The 17692-nt window shown below is 37.2% G+C and overlaps 1 long non-coding RNA gene across 1 annotated transcript; it reads right to left on the bottom strand.

Annotated features, from left to right (window-relative positions):
• Positions 1–650: 650 nt before the first annotated feature.
• Positions 651–16200, bottom strand: LOC122345897. The gene is made up of 3 exons (XR_006251053.1): positions 16097–16200; positions 2369–2489; positions 651–2276 (listed from the first exon to the last, which is right to left on the bottom strand). It is a non-coding gene; the product is annotated as an uncharacterized LOC122345897 (long non-coding RNA).
• Between the last annotated feature and the right edge of the window lie 1492 nt (positions 16201–17692).

Here is a 17692-nt window from a genome sequence, read left to right as displayed (position 1 = left end):
GCACTTAAAAATGAGAACAAAAATGTTTTTCATAGAGCAAATGTGGAGCAACGCAGGAACAGGAAGAGAGTTGTAATTGGAACCCAAGCCAGTCAGAGAACTGTTCGTTTCATGATTAATAATTTATACTAGTATATGTTTTTTTTATGCTTTAAATGGAATGTACAGACCTAACCAGGAGTGTGGAGATGTGAAATCTAATTAAAGATCTGAAATGACACTGACCATATATATTTTCTGGGTTCATATTCTACAGATCTCTCATTAATTGATTTCCAACAGATTGGACTGAACTTGTATCAGAAATAAAAAAAAATACATAAATCAACTAACTAGTCCTTGGCACCAAATGCTGGTACTTTCCACTCAGCTGTATTTACAACACAATATAGTCACCCGATTAACATAAAATTGTCAAAATTTACTGCAAGTGGCTTTTATTATAGAATTCTATCACAGAATGGCTCAAAAGCAGCATCCCACCCAGACATCTCCCACTAAGGAAGAAGCAATACAGGCAACAGAGATTACCTCCAGTCTGTTGCCCTGACCTCAACCTGCCCCATCCCCATTTACTCACTAAACAAACAACATGATAGATGCTGTGTCTGTACTTATTTGTTTTTCTTTTCTCTAACACAAGCCTCCATAGAAAGGCTGAGGCATCGTGCTCCACAATCACCATCCTCCCTTCCTCTTCTCAAGAAACACTATATTAGAGACTCCCACAATTTAACAGTTGAAAATATTCGCTCCGTAAGAGCCGTGGATCAAACCGCAAACATCACAGTCTCAGCACTGGTCAGCTGAGAGCATGTTAACAGCCAGGGGCCAGGTCTAAGTCAACACCAGAGTAGTTTGCCTTGCCCTTTCTGTCAAATCAATATCTGCAAATAATAAATGAGATCCCTGAGGGAAGCTCCAAACCCCACTACAAGGCCTGACCAAGTCCACAATTGGCTGGCCACTCAATATTGTAGGTGAGCCAGAGCAGCACTGAACATCTTTAGCACTCTATAATAGAAAATTAATTGTGCTCAAATCAAGACTAAGGGCACCCTGAGGGTTATCTAATATGGCTACTTACAACTGTCATCTGCCAGGGAAAACCTAAAATATTGAATGCAAAGAGGAACAAACGCGCTAACTGACATGAGGCTGGGGAGTTGGGGTGATTCATTTACAAATAACTATAATATTTAGTAAACAAATTCAATGTGATGAATGTATACTAATGTAAAAAGGTCTCATAGATTGATATTTGGCAACAAGCTTTTGTACACAATTTTTTCATGCAGTAAATGGTAAATACACCATCACTGAAAAGTTTGGGCGTCAGTAAGACTTTTTAAAATGTTTTTAATGTCTCTTATGCTCACCAAGTCTGCTCTTATTTATAAAAAAAAATTATAATGTGAAAAATTACAAAGGAACCATTTTCTATTGTAATACACTGTATTAAAGCTGTTTTTCCTTTCTTCAGATATTACTGCAGTTTTCAGTGTCAAGATCAATATCACTATCGATATCGATGTTGAAAACTGTTAATATACGCTTAATATTTTCGAGATGCATTCTTTTCAGGAGTGTAATCAAAAGAAAATGATTGATTAGTCTTATGATTAATTTCTATCACTCCTTGATGAACATAACATTTTTGTATAAGGGTAGTGCTGAATTTAGTATTTAATATTAATGATTTTATTTGTATTTATTTATTTTATGTGGGAAAATTCCACTAGACCCTTTCCACTATTGTATACTATTCTAGAGGGTGAGTTGAGTGTTTGAATTGTCCCTCCCTCTCTGTGTCTCTCACCAATCGCTAATCATATATGGGATAAGATGGATCCAAAGAAAACGTTAAGACTCACCCACATGTAAAGGAAAAACCATAGAGTGTCGATCACAATAGGCCACCTTGTGATGGAAGACTCTGATAAATGAGTCAGTAACTTGAACTGAAAGGGAGTTAAAATTTAGTCCACCAGCTCCGATCCATGAATACATCCTTTCATTGATTTCCTGGTATTCCACTCATTTTTGGTCCCCAAAATATCCTTAAAAGCACCCTGTCAAGTTGAACTAAGTCAAAACAAGGAAGAAAAAGCAGCCTCCAAGAGAATGACAGAATACATCCACGGATCAGCTTTCCTTTTGTGTGTGCCTGTCCCAAAGACCTCCGAAAACTGAGAGAAAGCAAGAAGAACCAACTGGTTCCTCATCATGCGCTTGTTAGCTTGTCCAATCTTTGGCAATCAGCATCGTCCCTGGGGCTGAAAGACATAAGACGCCAGGGAAGCAGGGGAAGCCAAAGCTGAGGAAAGATCAATACGGCACTGTGAAACAAGAAGTGGAGGCTATTTACTTTTCATTGATCCGATGATGCTGGAGAAACACCTCGGTCTGCTGTTAAATTGAGGGAATAAGTCTTTGGGGCTGGTGGGGTTTCTTCTCGTAACAGTCAGGCTCCAAGGTCAAGAGAAAAGCTAAACACAAGTAAAACCAGGCAAAAACAGAAAGGGATCTGGAGAATTAATTCATCACAATTCATTAAAACTTTACAGGAATGTGCACAACACAAAAAATATTGTATGCGGATAAACTTAAATCTAAATTGTAGAGACAATATGGGCCAATAGGGTTCCCCGAACCACTCAGGGTTCCTGGGTTGATGGAAAGCTTAAAACAAAACAGACCATAAACATAAATCATACGAACAAAACAAAATAAAATAAACAAGATGTTTGTTACTTGCATGTCATATGACCTTAATGGGAGGGTTGTATTTAGATTAATGTTTACATGTTAAATTATTGTCAAATTCTATTTTATGTAAGTATTTTATATGATGGCCACCTGTCCTAGTATTTTGAAGACTCTACACCATATTAAAAAAAAGTCAATGAAATTTGTAAAAAAATAAATAAATAAATAAAACACTGTACTAATATAACATTGTACTATATAAGTATTCCATATTAATTTTTTTACATGTGCATTTTTTATTTTGCACTTCATTGCATTGTTTTATGGTTAATGCAAATGTCTGTAAAAAATTTTAAGTCTAAGAAACATTTTATTTCACACACAAAAATAAATAAATAAATATATATATATATATATATATATATATATATATATATATATATATATATATATATATATATATATATATATATATTTATGATCTCCATACTTAAACCATAATATAACTACAACATTTAAAAAACTTCTCAATTTTTATAGGTCACCAATCAAATAATAACCCTGCACCTTTTTGACAACCCCTTATAAAAGATTAAGACAATTTAACACCCTCGTATTTTTATGTGGCCCGCAACAAATTGCAAGCAAACTTCTAATGAAATATCTGAAACTTACACATGAAAACAGTAGTATGCTGTCACTGTAGAAAGATGTCTTTTACCTCCACAATGGTGGCAGCAGGGTCCCAGCAGGGTCTAACTAGCCCAGGCTAACTAGATAAACCTTCACCCGTTGGTATAATTTATAAAACAAATCCAAATAAAATAAAAATATTGCAATTGTGATGACCCACGAACAAATACATTAACAACATGGACCTGCATTTTGTATTTCTTTCTTTCAGCATCTGGTGAAGACCCATTAGTCTCAATCTTCTGACAGAACGTTGGGCTGCAGATTATGTTGTTTCTCATTAATGACCTAAAATGAGCACATTCAGCCAAAGACTGCAGGTGTAACAGAGCTATAGAACGTCCACATGTGAAGTTTTACAATTAACGATTAGAAAGTAATTAGGCCGAGTTATTTCCTGTATGCGTCATTAAAAGTATTGATTAAAGTAGGCAATTCTTTAGAACAATGAGTCATTAGAGTACAAGGTCAAGTCTTAAAGGGCCAGTTCACCAAAATTAAAATTCTTCACCCAGCCACATGTCGTTATAAACCAGTACTTTTTTTTCTCAGTGGGACCCAAAAGGAAAAAAATCAGTCATTGTTTCACAAGTAATGAAACAAGTATAAGTATGAAAAGCTCTATGAAGAATTATAAACTTAAATGAAAAGAGCATGGAAAAAGAGTTCTCCTTTTGTGTTTCTCTACAAATGTGCTGATGCCCAATAACAACAATTAATAAAAATGTTATCATACAGGAAACACAAGCAGAGAAGATAGATTTGATTTACCCATCATGTCTTTTTCTTTTTTTTTTTTTTTTTTTCAACTGCAGTTGCAACTTACTCCAAAAGGTCGGTCACACTCTCACACACCCTTTTTTCCCCTCCTTCCCAATTAACCCTCTCAAACAGCTTAGATTACATTAGCTTTGAGTTCCCTCGCACCCTCCACTGGACTCACACAGCTCGAACAATGAACCCTGACTTGCTTCACAAATCTCCCCTTCAGCTAGGCACAATTATGAATTCAAATAAGGCTGATTCAGGCTCTCTCATGCAGCACACTGCCTCTCCCATGACAAGCCCTGGTAATGAGGACTTTGAGCAGGACCACACAACAAGAGCATCGGCTGAACGGCCCCCCGGCCTATTCACCACCAATGGGTCAATTTAGGTGTTGCATTCATCAACCGCAATGAACACAGATAACTCCATCTGTTAACAATACCAAAAAAAAAAAAAAAAAAAAAAAAATTAAATAAGTTGGAAAAAGGAAAAATGGAATTTTAATTACCCTGGGTGTGAGAGAACAATCATGTGGAGAGGCTTTCACAATTTATTTATTTATTTTGTTTTTTATGATTAACAAAGGATTTAAGGATTTGTCTAAGAAATGTTTATTTATTATTGTGCATTATCATATTTTGTTGTATAATGTGTAAAGTACATGTAGGAGTGTATGATGAATGTCTGTTGCCATCTCAATATAAAACCTTCTATTTGATTCCAGTTTTTTATATTTTTTCACTATATGTAGGTCACTAATAAAATAATCACATTTTGTGGCACTGATCCAGTGACTAATTATAAAAAGTGCTTACATGTTTTCAACTATTACTTCTGTGAAAACAATTAATTTATATAGTACACTGAATGCATTTGAACTATTTCAGTGAAAATTATTATTTCATCTGAGACTAAGTCTGCATTTTTGAAGACACAGCAAATGAATAGGGAAATAAATGATATTTCGGTATTCTATTAAATATGACATTATTATTAAATCTTGTCAAATATTACACTTTTCCTTGATATGTGGCCCAAAAAATACATTAATATGCAAATTAGATGTAGTTTATAGATACATTGTATATAATAAGACAAACTTGTTCATGACCATTTTACACACATTTTGCCGAATGAAAAATAGTATATCAATAGTTCTGTTACAACATAGTTGAGAAGCATCTTTATAAAAAGTTTGGTAAACAAAAATATTGGTGTACATAAAATATATATAATATAAAATGTATTGGTGATTTTAAAAATCAATGCTCTACCTATGCACATCCATTCATGTCTTTTCATTGTTTCCTCAAACGAGAACATGGCATAACTTATGGACGAAATATATTTTTTTAAATGCTGATTATTTTTAATACTCTAAACAATCTAAAGACATAAAAAAAATTCTGAAACTTTTTTTTCTCGGGTCTTAAGAGGTTAAATGTAAAATATAAAATGAAAGTTAAATCTTTAATAACAGGTAGAATTCAGATATGTTACTGTATTAAGCAAACATGAGAGATCACAATCACAGATTTTTTTTAGGGGAGCTGAGATGAAAGACAGGACTCTATTGTGTACATAAAACACACGGGAGATGACATTTAAACAATAAGACACAATAAAAAGCACTGTTAACTCAGCCAAGCAGCCATCCAACTACAAACCCTGAGAGGATTTTATGAGCATGCAGAGGATGGAAAAAAAAATCAATTGAACAAATGTACTTTTCTAGACTTTTCTCCAGCACAGGTGAGGAGAGTGAGGTAATCTATAGATGATAATGAGTGCAGATGGAGATGGAGAGGGAAAAGAAAAAGGTTGTAATCTACCCAACATGAGTCTAAATTGGTACATTTTTAGTGAAAGGACATTCTCATGTTTCTTTGTCCAAGCAAGTAATTTCCCCTCTCTCTTTCTCCAGTGTGGCTTGCCATGGCAGCATTTTCTGCAACACGGAACACTCTCCCTTCTATTTCAATAGGACAGCTCATTTGCCAGACAGTGAACCGAACTGCTGACTGAGTCTTTTAGACGGTTAGAGAGAGAGAGAGAGAGAGAGAGAGAGAGAGAGAGAGAGAGAGGAGAGAGAGAGAGAGAGGAGGAGGGAGCAGGGGAAGATAAAGAATATGAGGAAGCATTGTATCATTACTACTCAGAAAGATCACTGGACATTAAGAAACACAGCACTGCAAGGTCATGAATTTTTTCTTGTCTGCAGGATCACCTCACTAACCTCAGCTCTTTTTATCATGGTTACATTTGGTAGTTATTCATATCACGTATTAGAATATTAGAAATGAGTTCGATGGATAGGTTTAGGGTGCGCTGAATTTTGAATAGTATATTCTTATTACTCCAATACTCCTATTATTTACACATTTACAAAATCTCATGTTTACATCGTGAAAAAGAGATGAAGTAACTAGATATAGAAAAGGCTCCGATTCTTAACTAGCTGGTTAAAGTGCAGACCTGTATAAAACCAGGTGCAAGCGTGTGTGAATCATGCAGTGTGTTGATTAAATCCAGCCTTTGAAGAGGTCTCACATCTGGTAAAATGCCCATTGAGAAGTCCTTGGATGGAGGGAAACAATGCACAAACACACACACACAATAAACCCACTTCATGTTGCGCGTAATCCCGCCAACAACCCTTCATGCATCCACTCAAGGACGTTTCCCGGCCCCCGCTAACAAGCGGGCTGTGCAATTAGCCTGCTCATCAAAATAATGATGGATAGCCAGTAAACATGCCCACCACCGCTCTATAGAGACAAACACACACACCGTCTACATTCCAGCATTTAACACTTGAACCAAAAACATTTCAACCTAATTAAAAACTTCATTTAGTCATCAAATGTATTCATTTGAAATTATCATAAAAGTGACTCACAAAACCAATGTCATACAGACAAGTAAGTGGTTAAAAACCAAGTAAGAATTTTAGGACCGGATCATTCTGATTCAAGAACAAGTCACTCGTACAGAGATAACATTGTTTCAAGTGCCCTACAAAATGGACATTTCAGGGTATTCCTCCATCTTAAAGGACATTTCCAATCCTAAAAAGGGCACTGCGAATGGCACAGAAAAGATGTATGCTATTTATGGAGCTTCAAAATAATGACCACTATCCACCACCATTACCAAGCTTGGAAGAGCCAGGATAAATGAAAAAACAAAACAAACAACTCTGTGTTCGTCTGAAATAAGAAAGTCATATACACCTAGGATGGCTTGGGGGTGTGTAAATTACGGAAAATAAAAAGTTGCTATTTTCTAGGATGATATGGCTAGGAACTCTGCTCTTATTCCGTAATAATCCACGAACTTTGCTGCTGTACCATAGATGCAGCAGGCGCAATGATATTATACAGTGCCTGAAAAATATTGAAACTCATCGGTCATTTTTGAATGTGAAGCTAATGGTCTAATCAGATTCAATGATCTATGCTAAGCTACAGCTAAAAGAGCTACCGCCAGTACTAAAGATCGCCTTAATGGCTTCAAAAACAGCAAAACTCAACAGTTTAACTCTAGGGGAGTTGGAAAACGTGCCTGGGACTCTCTTTAAAAACTACTTCTTTGAATGATTCAGAGCCGACTCGTTCTTTTGAGAACGTTCAGTTTCAAAACTTTGCAGGATGTTTTCATTCACTTAGAGCTGTTTAACGCACTACATGTAAGGTCATTTTCAAAAATCCATAATAGGGGCACCTTAAGTACTGTCACAGCATTAAAAAGATTAGCCACAAAATTCTTCTCAAAGGCATCTGTTCCAGAAGAACGAAAGTCATAGAATACTGGAAGGCTATGAGCGTGAGTGCATAATGGCAGCCTTTAGATTTTTAAGTGAACTATCCTTATAAAGAGTAATGAACATGGTTTCACAAGTTTAAAAGGTGATGATATATTAAATTTGGAGTCTGAAGTACTTTCATTTAGCTACGCACTGGTTAATAGAGATGTTGCTACAAACATTTGTGCAGTCACCTCTTCAACTCAACTAATTAGCCTAATGCTATTTTACTAGGCACTTGAAATGTCAACACATTTGTAGATTTAGTGTAAACTTAAATTCCATTACCTAGCAGGCAATATTGCTCAGCGAGTTGAGCTGATCTCTCCCCCGGGCCCGATATGTTTCCCCTGCTCTGTCATCTTGCTAACCGTTCTGTCTAGACCAACTTAGAGCCCCATAATCCACCACAGGGATCAATAAACTGCACATAATTCAAGGCTAATAATGAGCCTTCAGTACCACGCAAATGGTCAGCCACTCTAACAGAATGGAAGGCGTAAAATGATAATGTAATTATTAAAAGGACAGATAAAATGAGCAGGCGCTCACTCTCTCATATTGGAAAGGCTAAAGTCAATTAGCAGCACTTGAAATTATTGTTATTCTTTAGTCGGCTGATTGGGGAGGAAGTTAATGTATTTGGTGCCCAAGGTAAATGTAGGACATGACTTGCAGTGCCGAGAGCAGCTCTGTTATGTTGTGGGCAATTGGAGAGTAATTGTATACACACAGTGTGCCACAAACGTGCTTTGTTATGTGCTGTAGCCTACTGGGTGCAAGACTAAACTCCACACGTTGTCAAACAAGTTGATACTGACAAGAAAATGACTTGCTCAGGTACTGTAAGCATTCCTAAAAGATGCATTCAGTTCTGCGACATAAATCTGCCGAGTCATTGTTTTTCCTCCACTAACAGACATTAGCACGCATAAAACCGAATGTTTTGTTGTTTGTCAAATGCTCCAGTTATTACAATTTGATGTCACATTATTAGGTGTTTCTTGAAGTATATTACACACTTTTGGCCCAATTACCATTCTCAATAGTGTACTTTATTTGTAGTAACACTAAATATGCCATTCAAAAACTTGGTCAACAAGTTTTCTTTATTTATTTATACATTTGTTCAAGAAAAGTATTGCTTCTTGCAGCAAAATACACATGTAATTGTTCAAAAAGTGACAGTAAAGACATTTAAAATGTTATATGTGCACTGAAATATTGCTCAAAGGTGATATTTACGTTTCTGTCTTCTGATTTATAATTTTTTTGTTCTTTTTTTCATTTATTCAAGTTTCCTTTTTCATACAACAATTAATTTTGTTTTTTATTATAAATTTCACTTATCAGATGATCATAGTTTAAAATGCAATAATATTATTAAAACACATTTCCATAAGTTTGAAATGTATTGTATTGGACAAATGTACTAAAATTAAACACAAATCTAGATACAGGTAGCAAAAGTGTTACATATCCAGTTAACTACAGTGTGATTCAGAACTTCTTACAAAACAAGCACAGAAACAGCTGACCATCTTTACCAACAGGTCCGTCCATTAATATATTCCTACATCATTCTATCTATAAACGTGTAATGTAGCCATATGACTTCTCTTTAATTATGTGCGTCCTAAAATAAAATAAGCAGATCTAAATTAGTGCAGTTCACTGGAAATACAGTAAACATGCCGTTGGACCTGCCGAGTGGGAACACGAACATAGTTGTCTTTTCCGCCAGGCTGCTTCCTCCTAATACGCTAAATGTTTTGGCTTGCACAAAATGTCACCCTTCCCGGGGAGGACTGGCATTTGAAGTTGGTTTTGTAGACCCTCCGGCCAGATCGCTGAAGGCAGAACAGCCGCTACATATCCAAAGAGCATGAAAGAGAGGCGAATGTGTCTGAGAGGAGCATCAGTTGATAACACCAGAGAACGAATGCCACAGACCCACATCACTCAAAAGCGGCGAGGACAGCTTGTTTCAGGGTCTGTTAAGTATGTCCATGCCAGTGGGGGATTCAAAGTAAAGCACAGTGCTCCCAGGCCTTTCAGTGTCTGATTCTGAGGCTGACAAAGGCCTTGATTGAAGCTAGAAGTCTCTGAGCTAAGCAGCCTGACAGGATAATAGGACATCTGGAACAGATGTTTACTCCCCCATTTGTAAAATGGTGTCGGCTATGGGTGAATTGTTATGCTAATGCACATGCAGACACACCCTCTCTTTTGCATAGACTCAGCTGCCAATTAAAAGTTAGATTTTTTTTTTTTTTAAGCAACTTGTTTACTGATTAAAGATACTAAGAAGTGTTTGGGTGGTACGAGTGAAAAATACAAATCAAATAAATCGAATCAAGTAAAGATATTGCCCTTTGATGTTTTCCCAAAGTGATCTGCCTTTTAAAAGTTATTTAAATGGCGTCTGCTGTCATCGCAGCAATATTTCTAGCTTTTTAATGACAAATAATCAAATGACTGTCAATGGAAGTCAACGCATGATAGCAGGCTTCTGATTTCCCCCTGCTTACCCAGTGTTTATGCGGTAATCAACACTCAGCCATCTGCGAATGGGCAATTAGCATAATTGGTGTACGTTACACGCTTAATGTAAAGCACATTTTTTACTGCCATTCTTCTCTCGGTGCATCTAATTGCAATTGAGTTTGGGAGGAAAAGCACGGTGAGTCTCTGGGCATGTTAAAAAGCGGATTAGCTGGCAATGGGCTGCACCGTGTCCAGGTGCGGAAGGGTCAAAGGTCAAGTGGCCTTGCTTTTATCTGACAAATAGTTTGGTAACACCTGGACGAAAGGCAAGAGTTTAAACGCATGAGTGAATGGGCATGACACTGCAGTCTCTTCCAGCTGCTCAAATCCAGCATAAATTGGACTCCATTAGAATTAATAGCCTTTACTGGATCTTAATTTACATATAAAGGCAAGACGACATCTGTCATAAGGTATCTGGGAGAAGACGTCTCTAACATTGTCTACGACATTGGGCTGTATCGACAGCATTTGTTATAACAGGGGATTTCAAAACTTTTTGATGCTAAGGATGGACCCCGATTATGATGCTCCTAGTGCAAGGACAAAATATTCTAATAGCTAAAAGGTACCCATATACTATCATATACACATGATATAATGAAGATATTTATGATTTTTGCTAATTAACTTTCCTATTGTTACAGAACAATATCCTGGAGCATTATCTGGAAATCTCTTTCCTAGTAACTGCTAAATGTTAAGCTACTGTATATAAGCTTTAAGAGTTTTTTTTTTCAAACTCGTTTAAAATTGACGGCTTTTTACAATTAATAATACACAAATTTTTAGATATTTATTCCTCACCAAGGAAGCACTAAATTGATCAAAAGTGCCAGAAAATGCATTTATAATTTAATTAAGTTCATTAAGTTATTTCAAATACATGCTGTCCTTTTGAAAAAAATTTAATTCCACAGTATTACTGTTTACTATATTTCTGCTCAAATTAATAGTTTGGTGAGAAGAACGGACTCTTTTCAAAATTCCAAAAAAATATCACCACCAAAAATAGTAGTATAAAAGTAATTCCTAATATATACAATTATTAATTGTTTTTGTTAGACAAAACACTTAAATACATTAAATCAGCAAAAAATCAGCATTTAGGATATTTAATGATGAAACTGAGACAAAAAGAGCACTGAAAGCTGCTTGTGCTACCAAGTCTCTTTCTGCAAAATTAAATTACAAACAAAATATCCCTAAAAAAAAATTGTACAAAACATGACAGATGCAAAACCAAGCTTTCAAACTCATGTTTAATTGTGTCACATCATAGATGTAGGCTGGGGCGCTGTTGCTTGAAGTATAAACTGAGTAGTTCAATTAAAGTGCCCGGCGTGGACACATGATAACGGATGGAGGACAACCCTACCCTGGGTCTGAACCTCACATCACCTCCATATCACTCAGCCTCCCTGACAAATGGTGGCCGGTTAATAACTGAAACACATGGCTGCCGGCGGAGGTCAATAACGTCCTTCCCTTCATCGCCATGACTGAATTAACCGCCTCGCCCTGTAGTACTGCCATCTTTCTTCATGTGTAAATAGAGCTAGCATGTAGCGGCTGATTAGCCCTTCTTATCTTAAAAAAATAAATAAATAAACAGCTAGAGTTAATGACAATTTTGCTCTGTTTGTGTTGTTGAGGGTTAAACAGAGACGAAAGCGAAGAACCTAGCACACTCTGTTTGTAGTGTCCATCAAAGACCGAGATGGCTTGACAGTTTGACAACAACATAGAATGACTTGGAGTACGAACCAACACTTGAAGGTCATTTCAGAGGTGTCTCACCAGGAGGAGCCTTAATCCGATGAACTTCAAAGTTCAAATAGCAGTTGTACACTGTATAAAAAGGGATGGATTGGCTGAGAAAACGTTCACACAACCTAATGCATTCAGATTTTAATGTTCTCCCAACTAGTGTTAAAAAAAAAAAAAAACACCTAATAACCTAATACACCTAAATAACAGCTTTTTCATTTGTTTCTTCACTAAGCAGGAAATGCTTTACTCAGTCCAATGAGGCACTTACAGACACTTGTTTTGCAAATTAGAAATATTTTAACATGTATTAATGAGTGAATTTAACTATGCTAACTTTGTTCCAAGAGGCATAAAAAGCAATGATATCTTGCATATAGTTTTAGTGGGATGTACATGCTCAACACCTCAATAACGCTGCTGGTTTTTTTTCTTCCGATAACAGCTACCGTGCAATTAATTGTTGCTGCAATGCATTCTGGGAACTCACAAACCCTTAATATTTCAGCAATATTGTTCAATTTTAAATTCTTGAATGTTTAACTAATTGAGACAATATCTGGGTACATTTTGTATAACTGGTCTTTGTATAGTCTCAGGTATATCACTTTTCTTAGTATTTGTGATTTAAAAATGGTCCCAATAAATTAGTGTGTAATTTAGCAGTCAACACAAGAGTTACACTACATAAACTCTGATTCAGTCCCCTAAGCATCTGTGTAATGAGAAATAACCACCCTTGATAATTTGTACATCCTCCTAAATTTCCTTGCCGTTATTTTAGTAAATACCGAGATAAAACGGGGCAGAGATCAAACCACATTCCCCCCGAAAGCTTGTCTAGTCCTTTAATGTTGCGAAAATATTTACAAGGTTAAGTGAAACTAATTGAAAACCACCTACGTGAAAGGCTTTCTCAAGCCCAAACTCGGGATTAGGGTAAAATACTGTTTAAATTCCATACCAAAAGAATTACAACCCCTTTACAATAACACATAAAAGACTTCTCTCTAAAGGTGTGCAAACACGCCTTTTGCATGCTAATATCACATAGGATAAAAGACGCTATATAGCCACAAATTATTTATCCGTGGATATTTAATCAAACCTTTTGTGGGGATGTGCGCAGCGGGAGGTGTTCATTTTGAGACTGTTTAAAAACGGCGTAATCCGCTGCGAACTAAAGGTGGCAGTGCTATTGTGTGACTGACAAATTTGTTTACAGGCATGCGCTAACCCAACAGATTAAAACACTATTGCGGGGAAGATAAGCACGCAGGCGTCTGACTGTCACAAACCTCCGCAACCCTGTCTTTAATGCAGGAGAAAAGAGTCAGATTGAACAATGGCTTTAAATCCATTCCACCCCTCCACAAGGCCTATCTGACATTGTTCTAGTGCGGCCCACACAATTTTCACATTTCAAAGTCAGTTTAATCAAGAGCTCAGGCAAAAGAGGACGGATCAGAGGGAAGAGAAGGTTTTTTTGCCATTCAAACGAACTCATGCAAATGATCACTCCAGTATGGAGTTTGTGTCAGGCTGGCTTTGGGTGAACCTTAATCAAACGAGGGATTTGATTTTGTTCTCTCCCTCGTCTCTTTCTTCTGTTTGGCACCAAGCCCATTCGGTTAGAGGAGAAAAAAAAAATGCTCACACTGGGGGGCATCCACTTTTAGTCTTACGCTACTGTCTTTGGGCAAAGCGTTGACATTATAAACTATTAGCGGAAGATCAGAACAGCCAGTTAAGGACAAGACACCTCGGGCCTGAAGTTCAAAACGTAGACTGAAGCTACTGGAAATAGCCAGGTTAGATCAGAGCTATATCTATTAACATAATGTTTGTTTACGTGCAGCAGTGCGTCAGTACACATCATTCAAACCCAGTTTTGTTCATATAACCAGTGCTGGGTTGGTTTCTTACTAGATTACTTACTGTTATCGATTAAAAATGACATGTAGATGTAATTGTAGTTTGTAATGTAACCTGCTGGATTACACACATAAGGTAATGCTAATTACCCATAGATTACTTAACTCATAAAATGGTGTATTCCATTCTTTGTTAATCATAAAGTGTATTAAACATTACAATGCGTCAAAGTTTCCCAAACTCGGGTTCATGAATGAACTGCAGTGGTTTGTGATTTGATGCAAATCATTGCAAATAAAAACGTAAATAATGAGACATAATAATTTGTATTCATGTAATAAAAAAACAAAACAAAACAAAAAACATTTAATCAGTTACGAAGACTTACTTTTGTATTTTTCTGGATAAAGTTCAAACACTTTACATGAAGGTGTTTCTATGATGGCAAATTACTAATGGATTGTTTGGTTGCATGCATTGCAATATTTGATATTGATGTTGCTCTGCTGTACTCCATAACGTAACAATGTGTCTGCTGTTATGATAAAACATTTTTAAATTATATATTTTTGTAGTAGGCTGCCTTAAGAGTACAACAGTGTAATACAGTGCAAACGATACAGATGACCACTTTTTTTCTGTTCTCAGAAGCCAAGCGTGAATTCCAGAACAAAGCTAAGGTTTTAATGTTGAAAGATAAACATTTAAATATCTGGCAGTAGTTGCACAGCTTTGTCTCAAAGGACAAAAGCACTGGGATTTTTAAGATGCTTTCCAAGTAAACACAATAAGAACATATGCTACATGTACTGCGAAACTAAAAAAGAAAATAAAGAGTCAAGCTCACAGCAGCTTATTTGAAACATCTGGTTCTTCCAGCAAAACTATTTACTTCGTATCGTTGAGGTAAAAAATGATTATTGGCAATTAAATGCCCATTAATTTTGCAAGCGTTGAATCCTGCCAGATGTTTTACATTAGAGAGAAAAATAGCCACTCCTATTTTTTTTTTCATGCTAGTTACTGGCATGATGGATCTTTTTCATACACATAAGAACAATTAAATGGCGTGGACTTGCGTAACGTGTCTGCATTTAAAGGGACTAAATTGACAGTTGAGTATTGAGCACAGTTTGGGCTAAAGTAACTAAGTTCAAGTTTCCAACAGGACAGAGATATGATATGATTTATAAAAGGGCGCCTCAGACTTGATTAATTCGATGCCACTATGTTGCCCGTTGTCTGAAAATAAACTTAAGGCCTTTTGAAAATCGTTGCCCTATTTCTTCTTATTGATATATCTGTGGCACAATTGGAAAAATAGAATCTAGGTCTTATAAATTAAGAACTCCTTGCTAGGCCACATGAAAACCGAAAACACTCCAAAGACAACGGCTGACTCCTCAACCTAACATAATAAATGACTATCGGGCGCTATAACAATCTGCTCCCTGCTTGCTCTGACCTCGACACAATGGCCCGGGTTGCCCAGCTGTGGCCCTGCTGGAGTGCAGCAGCTGAAGGTAGTCTTACAGTGCTCTCCACCCTGACCTGACTGGCTCTGGCTCTTCCTCAGGCCAGCACTTTTTAATTCCCATAAGAAACAAAGAAGCGCTGAGCGTCCGGGGCAAGCAGGAGTAAGCATCTATTGCACGTGTCAGGGCCGGAGCCCATACACTCACTTACTCACTGACCTCAATTAGAGCAGACTAAAGACTAAATCTAACTGCCCTGCTACATGCGCATGGATACAAACTAGCAATTTGCACGTCGGCCGTATCATTAAATACGAGGATGTTGTTTTTACAGTACCAGTTACCTAAGGAAACGAATGAAATTCATATAACGTAACGATTGCTATGTCTCCTGAAAACCGTACAACGTCACAAGAGTGATATCAATGCGATAAAATAATATAGAGCAACTTACAAGCTTTTACACAACATTTCAGTTTGTTTTCCGCCGACGAAAATGTTTCCAAACAAAGCCAGCGCGTCTCCAAGAAGCACGCCGAGTCGCCGTTTGTTCCGGGAGAATCGGTGCATGTGAACGAATCGGTTGAGCGAATGATTCAGTGATCAGCGTTTGAGTGAATCGCCTGCCTGAATGACTCGGTCATGAAGACATAGCGCTACCTACTGGCATAACTATGAAAGCTGCATAATAAATCTTTTTTTTTTTAAAAAACACAGTGAATCGCATCTGGTGTCTTGTGAATGTCTTTTAATTGCCAAGTATTCATTTTATTCTACCGTGTAAGTTAATTTACTTATGTCAAATACCGTTATATTACCCTGCCAGAAATTAAATTAAATTATATTAAATTAGGAAGTAACTGTAGATTATATCTTTTTATTTGTTAATTTATTGACTTGTTTACTTCAAAAAGTTTCTTTGCCGATCAAACTCAAGGACTGTACTTAACTATTGCAAGTCAATCGTAGACACCATACTGAATCTGACATGAGTGAAAACGAGGCTGTGAGAGGGATGTAGGTGCCATACTGACTAAGGTCTACACACATTATTTTAGAGAGAGGACAAATAGATGCATTGTGGCTGACATTTTTCTAAAAATATTCATCACAATCAACCAAAAAAAGTCAATTTTTTATCTTCCCTGAGCCGCTGGGGATGTTCATTTATACTTGCGCTTTAGAGATCACAGCAGTCCTGCTCACAAGCAGGCGTAACAGGAATAACATCAAACCCTCTAAATCACTGCTTCACTGTTATTTTGGGATACCCAGCAGACCGGGACACCAATTGAAGCCTCATCAGCAGCCCTATCATCTCAGCCGCGGTGGTGGGTGGCCAGAGCAGATTTGTGAGGGTCATATGCCTAACTGCGACCTCCATAAGCAACCAACAGGCCGGGCTTCTTTTAACTAATGCAATTAACCTTGCGGAGAGAAATAAAGAAGGACAGGCAGGGACAGAAAAAAAAAGAGCAACAAAAAGAAAACAGCACAAAGCCGAAAAGCCACAGTACGATAAAGAGAGAGAGAGAGAGGGAGAAGAAGAGAGGGAGACTCCCAGAAAGAAAGGTAGAGGTGAGAAGCTTAACTCATAATGATAGGGGGAAGCGTGCCTGGGCTGAGGGGGCTCTCTTCTCTCAGCTCTGTCTCTTCTCTTGGGAAGCAAAGGTTGGGAGCACTCGTCTCGTGGAGGAGGTAAGATGAAGGGCCAGTGTCAGGCTGGCTTTTAATGGTCAGAACTGTGGTTAGTTCTTCTGACTATGTCCTGTCCCCCGTGGCTCAGAGTCCACTCCATATAACTGGCCATAATTCACCTCGTTTGGCAGTTTGGGGTCTCCGAGGTGCAGGATAAAAAGTGCAGGGAGCATTAATGGCACCGAGAACAGCTGAGGGCACACCTAGTGAGAGAAGAGCAGAAAACCGCACTCTGACTGGAACCTTTAAACCAGTGCATGCAGGAACAGGAACCAAATACAGAAAAGCTTTTATTTGGGTAGTTGTGACAAAATAGAATTGTGTTTTGCCATATAGAACAATCACAAATTAC

Source organism: Puntigrus tetrazona, chromosome 5 (assembly GCF_018831695.1).
Source record: "Puntigrus tetrazona isolate hp1 chromosome 5, ASM1883169v1, whole genome shotgun sequence".
NCBI classification, from domain to species: domain Eukaryota; kingdom Metazoa; phylum Chordata; class Actinopteri; order Cypriniformes; family Cyprinidae; genus Puntigrus; species Puntigrus tetrazona.
This window is presented reverse-complemented; position numbering and strand designations above follow the sequence as displayed.